Genomic DNA, 7695 nt, shown 5'->3' with positions numbered 1-7695 from the left:
CATGTTTTTGGACTGTGGGAGGAAACCGGAGTACCCAGAGAAAACCCACCATGCACAGGGAGAACATGCAAACTCCATGCAGAAAGACCCCAGGCTGGGAATCAAACCCAGAACCTTCTTGCTGCAAGGCAACAGCTCTACCAACTGCGCCACTGTGCAGCCCGTGGGTAAAGAATGTTACCCTTAAATAAAATCTAATCCAACCGATTGCTTTTAAAGTTTTTAATTAACAACTCTGAATACACAAAATAGAAGTAGTAATACATTTTAAGAGCTCGAGGATTATGTGTATTATACATTTTAACACCCACATTTTTCTGAGTGGGGTCTCTGAATTTTTGCTTAAAAACTTCCCCTATAGTCTAGTTATGCCGTTAGATTTGAGCCACCAATCTGAGCTCATCTAACTATGTAAATGAACGACATTTGCAATACAACAGTTTAAATCTGTGTGTAAATAAACCACTCAGTCAACCGCACAATAAAGTGGATATACTGTAAAGATTTTGGGACGTACTAATAATTTACAACCTGGAGGCTAGCAGGCTAGCGACATTTCTAACAGTGGTTAAATTCCACGGGAACGGAAAAAGTTCCCGTCAAAAGTTGCATGAACACCTGCTTTCTCGCAGTTTCCTAGTGAAGTAAAGAGAGTAGGGAGAAAGTGGGCTTGTGTGTGTGGTTATGTTTGTGTGGTGAAATATGCTTCATAGCTGCAAGGAAACATATAGAATTGGATATCTTTTAATCTTTTTTTGCACTTTAACTTGACTGCCAGTATCGATGTAACAAATAGACTCAGGTGGGGTCAATTTTTTTAAATGTGTAAAATTTATAAATTTTCAATTTATTCATTTATAGAAATGAAAAAGTATAGAAATAGAAAAAGTTTCATGCAAAAAAAATAAAAAATACTTCCAACTACTTTTTAAAATTGTTCAACTTTAAAACGGGTCAATTTGACCCGTAACATAATAGGAGGGTTAAATTGTTTTAAGCTAAATGCTAACTAGCATAGCCGCGCTAACCATAGACATGAATATTCATGGCGCTGTTAGCTAAACGGAAGTGAGAATGTTAGCATTGACCTTGAAACATTTCGACGTATTTTAATGCCGAAACATAAAAAGACTTAACAGAATATAAAAATAGCACAAACCTCAACTTTTTAACTTACCTTTAGTTTTGTTTGACCGGGTAAAAACGTCTTCCTCCATGAGCTAACGTCAAGGGCTGCAGCTAGCTGGGACTTGGCTCCGTCCACATCAGATACTTCATTTTTTTCATTCTGAAATATGGAAAATTGTTTGGTAAATGTTTAACTGACAGTTGACACATGCATTATACCCACTAAGGATATATTATACCTCTTTTTTTACGGATATAAAGGCCAAACTGCCTCGGTACCAGTTCTGGAAGCTTCTCTCAGCTTCGATATTTCTCTTTACTCAGCACAATCTGACTGTGACGTCATACCAAATTTATATAAAGTCAAATAACATAAAACTAAAAGCGTGACAAAAAATGCAAATTCTAAGAAAAATTATGAAATAAGAAAAAACACAAGAAAGTGCAAATAATGATGTCGAAGGAAGAGGAAAAGAAAACTTTAAAAAAAGATAGAAAAACAGTTGAAATTGTAAGAAAAAAAATCAAAATGGCGAGAAAATAATATAGTCTTGTATAATCTATATAAATTTTTTTAGATTAATTAAAAAAATAGTTTTTTCTCACAAGTTTTCAACTTTTCAAATTTTTGTTTATTTATATTTTGTTTTTTGTTTTTGTTTTTTACTTTATTGGAGTACTTAGTTGGAGTATTTTGACGTATTATGAAAGTAATTGCCCAATTTCAATGACAGCTTTTAAACACTAGATGGCAGCAGAGTCTGGCGTTCTGCACTTTAACTTTTATTAAACATCTCTTTCTGTCACTGAAGCGTTGAGATCCATCCAGGAAATTTGCGTTGAAGGAGCGTCAGGGATTGTTGCAAACTTCTGCGAATCCAACAGGGAACGCCGGACAGACAGACCGGACCCAGCCTGCCTGCGCGTGAGGCGTTCGGGTGATGAAGACAGACGCTGGAAATAAATTGACCTCTGGCCTCACAAATCTGACACCCTCTGAGTTTTCCATGAACCCAGAGACCCGCGCAGCAGATCGGTGTGTGCCTGCCGGGGGCCGCATTCGGCTGCAGGCAGACAGATGGACACACAGGCAGGTACAGACTCTTTCCATGACTGGGGTTATATTTAGGGTTAGACGAAGGTGAAATGCTCAGATGATACTTGAAAAGCTGCTGGACTTGTTCTGACCGGCTAAACTGGGCTGGAGTGGGTCAGATCTGATGCTTCAATGCTGGTTGAACACTGAAAACGTATTGGAAAAATTTGATTTAATTAGGTTTGGCTTTGAGTTGTTATTGTTATTCCCAGACCAATTAGTAGCTAAAGTTTAACAGATTAGCACTGATTTATTTACACCTGGTGCTGAAGGTTTCTAGGAACCACATGCAGTTTCTCGGGATCTGAGATGCTTTCAGTGCCTGGAGTTTCACTCATCAGCATACAGACATAAAGTAAAACAGAGTGACGTTTCCAAGCATATCAATGGAAAGTTAAGTGGAAGAAAAATATACGGAAGAGAAGAAATGCACAAACTTTACTGCATTGACAGACCATCTCCAAGTTATCAACTAAATGTTTAGTTAACTAAATAATTACAAAATATTTGGCTATCTAACCATATAGTTTGGATCTAAACATAGAGCTAACAAACTAAATATTTAGTTTTAAACTAAATATCAAGCTTGCTAAACAAATAGTTTGAAATTAAATATTTAGTTGCTGAACTAAATATTTAGCTTGCTAAATATGTTTGTTGCTAAATATTTAGTTTGCCAAACCAAATATTTAGTTTGTCAATTAAATGTTTAGTTTGGCTCCAAATTTAGTTTGCTAAACCAGATATTTAGTTCCCAAACTAAATATTTAATTTGGCTCCAACTAAGTATTTTTGTTTTAAACTAAATATTTAGCTTGCTAACCAAATAGCTTGTTGCTAAATATTTAGTTAGTTGACTAAATATTTAATTTGTATCTAAATATTTAGTTGATAAATTAGATATTTATCCAGCTAACCAAATATTTAGTTTGCAGCTACATAATTAATAAATTACATTTTTAGCTCCAAACAAAATGTTTAGTTTTAAAATAAGATTTCTAGCTTTCTAGCTAAATAGCTCGTAGGTAGACTAAACATTTAGCTTGCTAATTAAATATTTACTTTACATTTTGTAACATTTATAAATGTGTGAATAACACAATGAAAATCTGACGTAAAAACATATTTTTTCCTCTAATGAGAAGCTAAACAAGCAAAAATCTTTGCTGTTAGTTTTTGACCGTGTAATTTTACAAAAATAAACGCTTGAATAAATCCCAATGTGTGTAATGAGGTGATATCAGTCTTCGTTTCCACATCAGAGATGCATCACAGTGCAACGACACCAGCAGCCTCGGTGTGGTCAGCACGTTCCCATAGCAACGCAAACACGACACCGCCTCACTGCTAGCGATGAGCTCAACACCTGTTGCTGCGCTGCGCTCTGTTTTCTCCTTGTCGTGTTCACAAATTCAGCTGTGAAGCCTTCTGACATACACCTCACCTGCTCAGGTGTCACCCCAGTGCATGCTGGGGGATCTGCACACCTCTGCTCCACTCCTGCAGTGGAACCCCAGTCAGGAAACAGATTCCTCCGGGAAGAGGAAACATTTAATGTTCCCCATTTCCAGTTATAGTCACTCGTTATATTCCTCTATCCTGGTGTCCTTTGGCTGCATTTCGCCATTTTATCTCTAATCAGGTTTTATTTCTTATATCAATAATCAATAGTTTGTCTGAATGTGATTTTTTGGCCGTTTTTCCTGGATAACCTGAGTTTCATCAACTCACTCCTGGTTTGTTTTTGCTTCCCATCTGAATTTTCTGGGTTTAATTACATTTTAGTTTAATGTGCAGCATTCTTTCTTTTCTATGAAACAAATTAGTGTTAAAAAAGTGCAACTTTGCTTTTTCATGTTTCTATATTTTTGTTTTTTCCCTTTTCTTTATTGTTTTTCTCTTCTTTTCTTTTTCCACTTTTTTCTTCTTATTCAAAAATGAAAATAACGTGCAACTTTCTTTTCTTTTTTGTTTTTCTTGTTCCTGGTTTCTTGTTTTTCATCCCTTTTCCTTGTTTCTATTTCTTCTCTCAAAAAATGCACAACTTAATTTTTTTCTCTTTCTTTTTTGTTTCCTTTTCTTTATTCTGTTTTCTTTCCGTTTTCTTTTTCTCTTTTCCTTATTTTTTCTTTAGCTTCTCTCAAAAATGAAAAATGTTCACCTCCTTTTCTGTTTTTTCTTTAATTTCTATAATTTTCCTTGTCCTCCTTTTCTTTTTTCATTTTTTCTTTTTCTCTCTTTTCCTATTTTTTCTGTTTCCCTTTTCCATTCTTTTCTCTTTCTCTTCTTGTTTTCCTTTCTTTTCTCTCCTCCTTTTTCCTCTTCTAAATGCTGCTATGTGCAGCTTCCTCAGATTCAGCTGATAAAGTTGAAGCCACGTCCATTCAGATGGTAAAATGAGTGTCTGCTGCAGTGAAGGCGCTGCCGTGTGACATTTAGGCTGTGAGTGGATATTAATTTAGGCCCATAATTTCTGCAGTGAGTTGCACTCGATCGGGTTACAGCGTCCTGCTGAGCTCTGAACTGCATCCAGTTTTAAATAGACCTTCTCACAGGTTTATTTCCATGTGCTGGAGGTAAATCTTCGTCTGTCCTCATGTCTGCAGCACATCAGAGTCCTGATTCATCTTCACTTCAACACATCTGAGGTTTTCCAGCGAAATGTTCACTCTGGATGATGCGTTAAACCAGCAGGGCTGCTGTGTGTTTACCTGCATGTTTGTATGTGGGCCAACTGAAGCTCACAGGTGATGCTGCTTTGAATGAGGATAAAAGTGAGTATTTTATTTTCTGAACTAGAAAAGGCCATGGTGGGATCAGAAATAATCACAAATATGATCAATAACAGCTAATAAGGGTTCAGATTCAGCTGCTTTTCTCCTCCTAATCTTCCAAAAAGTCCAGATTTGTGGAGCTAATAATTCCTGTGAATCTCCGCAGCTCCTCCAGAGCTGCCATGACTCTCATTGGACACATAAATAAACCTTCAATATAACAGCTAGAAGGAACCAATCATGTAAAATTAATTTTTTGCTCGTTTTTTTGCATCCATTTGGGTTTCAGTTGATTTTAAAATCAGTGAAGCGCTTAAATAAAAACACAGCTGCTTTTTTTTTAAATTCTTTTGGCAGTAAGTTAATGTTTTTGGCATCTGGAAAATGATTTGTTTCAAAAACGTCCCCATCACCTAGCAACCCAAGATGAGTTCCAGCAGGTTGGGTCAGCTGGTTTTACAATGGCTGCTGGAAAAGACAGGTGAAACCAGCTGCTGCATCCTTGTTGGCTGTGCAGGATCTTGTGCATCTTCTGCTTTTCAGAGATGTAAAGTTTTATGTTTCTGTTTCTGTTTGCAGCCATTTTCATGTGTGAGTGTAGGTGTTGATTTTTGGGGCGCGGCCGGCAGCAGGTTACGTGGATTAAAAAAAAAAAAAATCAAATATGAAAAGATAAATAAATAAATTGAAAATTGAAAGTGAAATTCTGGAGGGATTGATCAATGTGAAAAGATGTTGATTATCACATAATTTATTAACTTTTGGCTGCAAAAATGGGTTAAAGAAAAATTTTAATTGATGCAAAATGTTTCAGAATTCTCAAGTAAAATAAAATTTGACATTTTTATATGAAAAGTTATTGGAAAAATAGATGTTAAAATCATTTTGTGTCATGAATTAGCAGTAATTAGATGCGTGAGGATGTTTTTCCTGGATTGTTTGACCTGGAATGACCCGGTTCTGTTGTGCAGTCCGTTTCTTTTCCATCAGTCAGCAGATGAACCCTCCTGACTCACCTGTAGGCCTCGCCCTGATTGGCTGACCCAACCAGGAAGAAGACGGGTTTGTGCTGCAGATTAAAGCGAAGTCTGAGAGGCTGAATCATTCCCTCATCCCTCGGATCTGTTTGGACGACATTCTCCAGGAAGTGCTTAGAAGTGGGAACATGTTCTTCTGAGGAAACCAGTCCGGACCGAAGCTGCTGCCACCTGCCCTTGAGCCAGGCAGCAGCTGCTCCAAGCTGGCTAACCCTGGCAGCGTGTTGCTCTATAATTAGCAGCTGCGTCCTTCCTGCTAATCTCCTCCACAGCTGCTCCAATCATACGGCTGGCCCTGGTTGCCATGGTGAACTAATTAACTCGTCAATGACCGATGGGAAACAAAGTGGCAGGAAACCTGAAGAAGGGGGACACAACAAACAGATTTTTAGTTTACACTTTCTTTTTCCTGAACATTTTTCCGGTTGCCTGGACAACTGTAAAAACAAAACTTAATATTAAAAAATAAAAAGTCTGTTTGATTACGTTTGTCTGTCTTTGTCAGGACATTCTCAGCTTCATTTTCTTTACTGAATAGATGCAGCAAAATCTGATCTCTGGTAAAAACCTTGGATGTTTGCAGCCAGATTTACGTGAAATTAAACAAAATTTGAGTACTTTGTGTTGCACTTTTAGATTTTAAATAGCATCTTTTTGAAAGGCAGTGAAATTAATTCATTAATTAAGGCAGTGGATTAATCTGTTATTAAAATAATTGTCTATTTGTTGAAAGAACAACACACTCCAGTATTTTAGCCAAAACTGTTCAAAAATATATTCATTTTGCATTTAAAATAATAAAGAACTTTGTTTGTAAATATGTTTTACCCGGGACCTTTTCTGTCTGATTATCAATCGATTAATTGAAAAAATACTAATATATTAGCCTTACACTGTGTCGATGTTAAGTCAAGCAGAAAGGGTTAAACTTTTTACATGTTTTTAAGCTGCAGATGAAAACTGCAGAATGGTACGCGTTTGCGTTTTAGGCAATAAAATGTTTGATTTAGCATTTAGAATGAGTTTAAATATTTGGTTTTGCCTTTTTTAACACATTTGCATGTTGTATAAGAAGCTGAAGTAGTTAAATGAAAAATCAGCAGAATGTGGCAATTTTTTTTATCCGATTAATCAGTAAATTGTCAGAATAATCAACTATTTTGACTAAAATAATTGTTCGTTGCTACCATTTTTTACATAAATGTTTCAAGACTCCACCCTTGTGCCATTGTTTTTGTTGTAGTTTATGGAAATCTTCATAGTTTCAGTGAAATATGCTCTGCTTTCACTGATGAGTCAGTTTGCTGAGTTGATTTTTCTCTCCAGATGTAAAAATTTTGAAGCTATTTTTAAAGTGCTGCCTTCACTTCCTGCGTGTCGATTCCAGCGCCGTCTGTTGTGATAATCTAAGCAGCGCTATCAACAGTCAGCACTGGCTTTCATGATGTCAGACCCCCCTCCCTGTCAACTCTGCATTTATTACCACCTAAAAGGCCTGCGTTGTCATGGAAACCCAGTATAACCACTCAGCATCCTCAGATTCCTGCAAAGTTTCTTCACATTTGTTTTGTTCCTGCTTTTTAAAGAACATTTTTCTCTGTGTGGCTTAAGAAAAACAATCAAAGTGAGACTAGATAAGTACATTAAAAAAACTCTAAGT

At 36.5% G+C, this 7695-nt stretch overlaps 1 long non-coding RNA gene across 1 annotated transcript; it reads left to right on the top strand.

Annotated features, from left to right (window-relative positions):
• Nucleotides 1–1923: 1923 nt before the first annotated feature.
• LOC108165862 (uncharacterized) lies at nt 1924–6520 on the top strand. The gene is made up of 3 exons (XR_001776185.1): nt 1924–2222; nt 4831–4998; nt 5970–6520. It is a non-coding gene; the product is annotated as an uncharacterized LOC108165862 (long non-coding RNA).
• Nucleotides 6521–7695: the final 1175 nt, after the last annotated feature.

The sequence above is a fragment of the Poecilia reticulata genome, linkage group LG23 (assembly GCF_000633615.1).
Source record: "Poecilia reticulata strain Guanapo linkage group LG23, Guppy_female_1.0+MT, whole genome shotgun sequence".
NCBI lineage: Eukaryota > Metazoa > Chordata > Actinopteri > Cyprinodontiformes > Poeciliidae > Poecilia > Poecilia reticulata.
The sequence above is the reverse complement of the archived record's forward strand: the minus strand, read 5'-3'. Positions and strand labels throughout refer to the sequence as shown.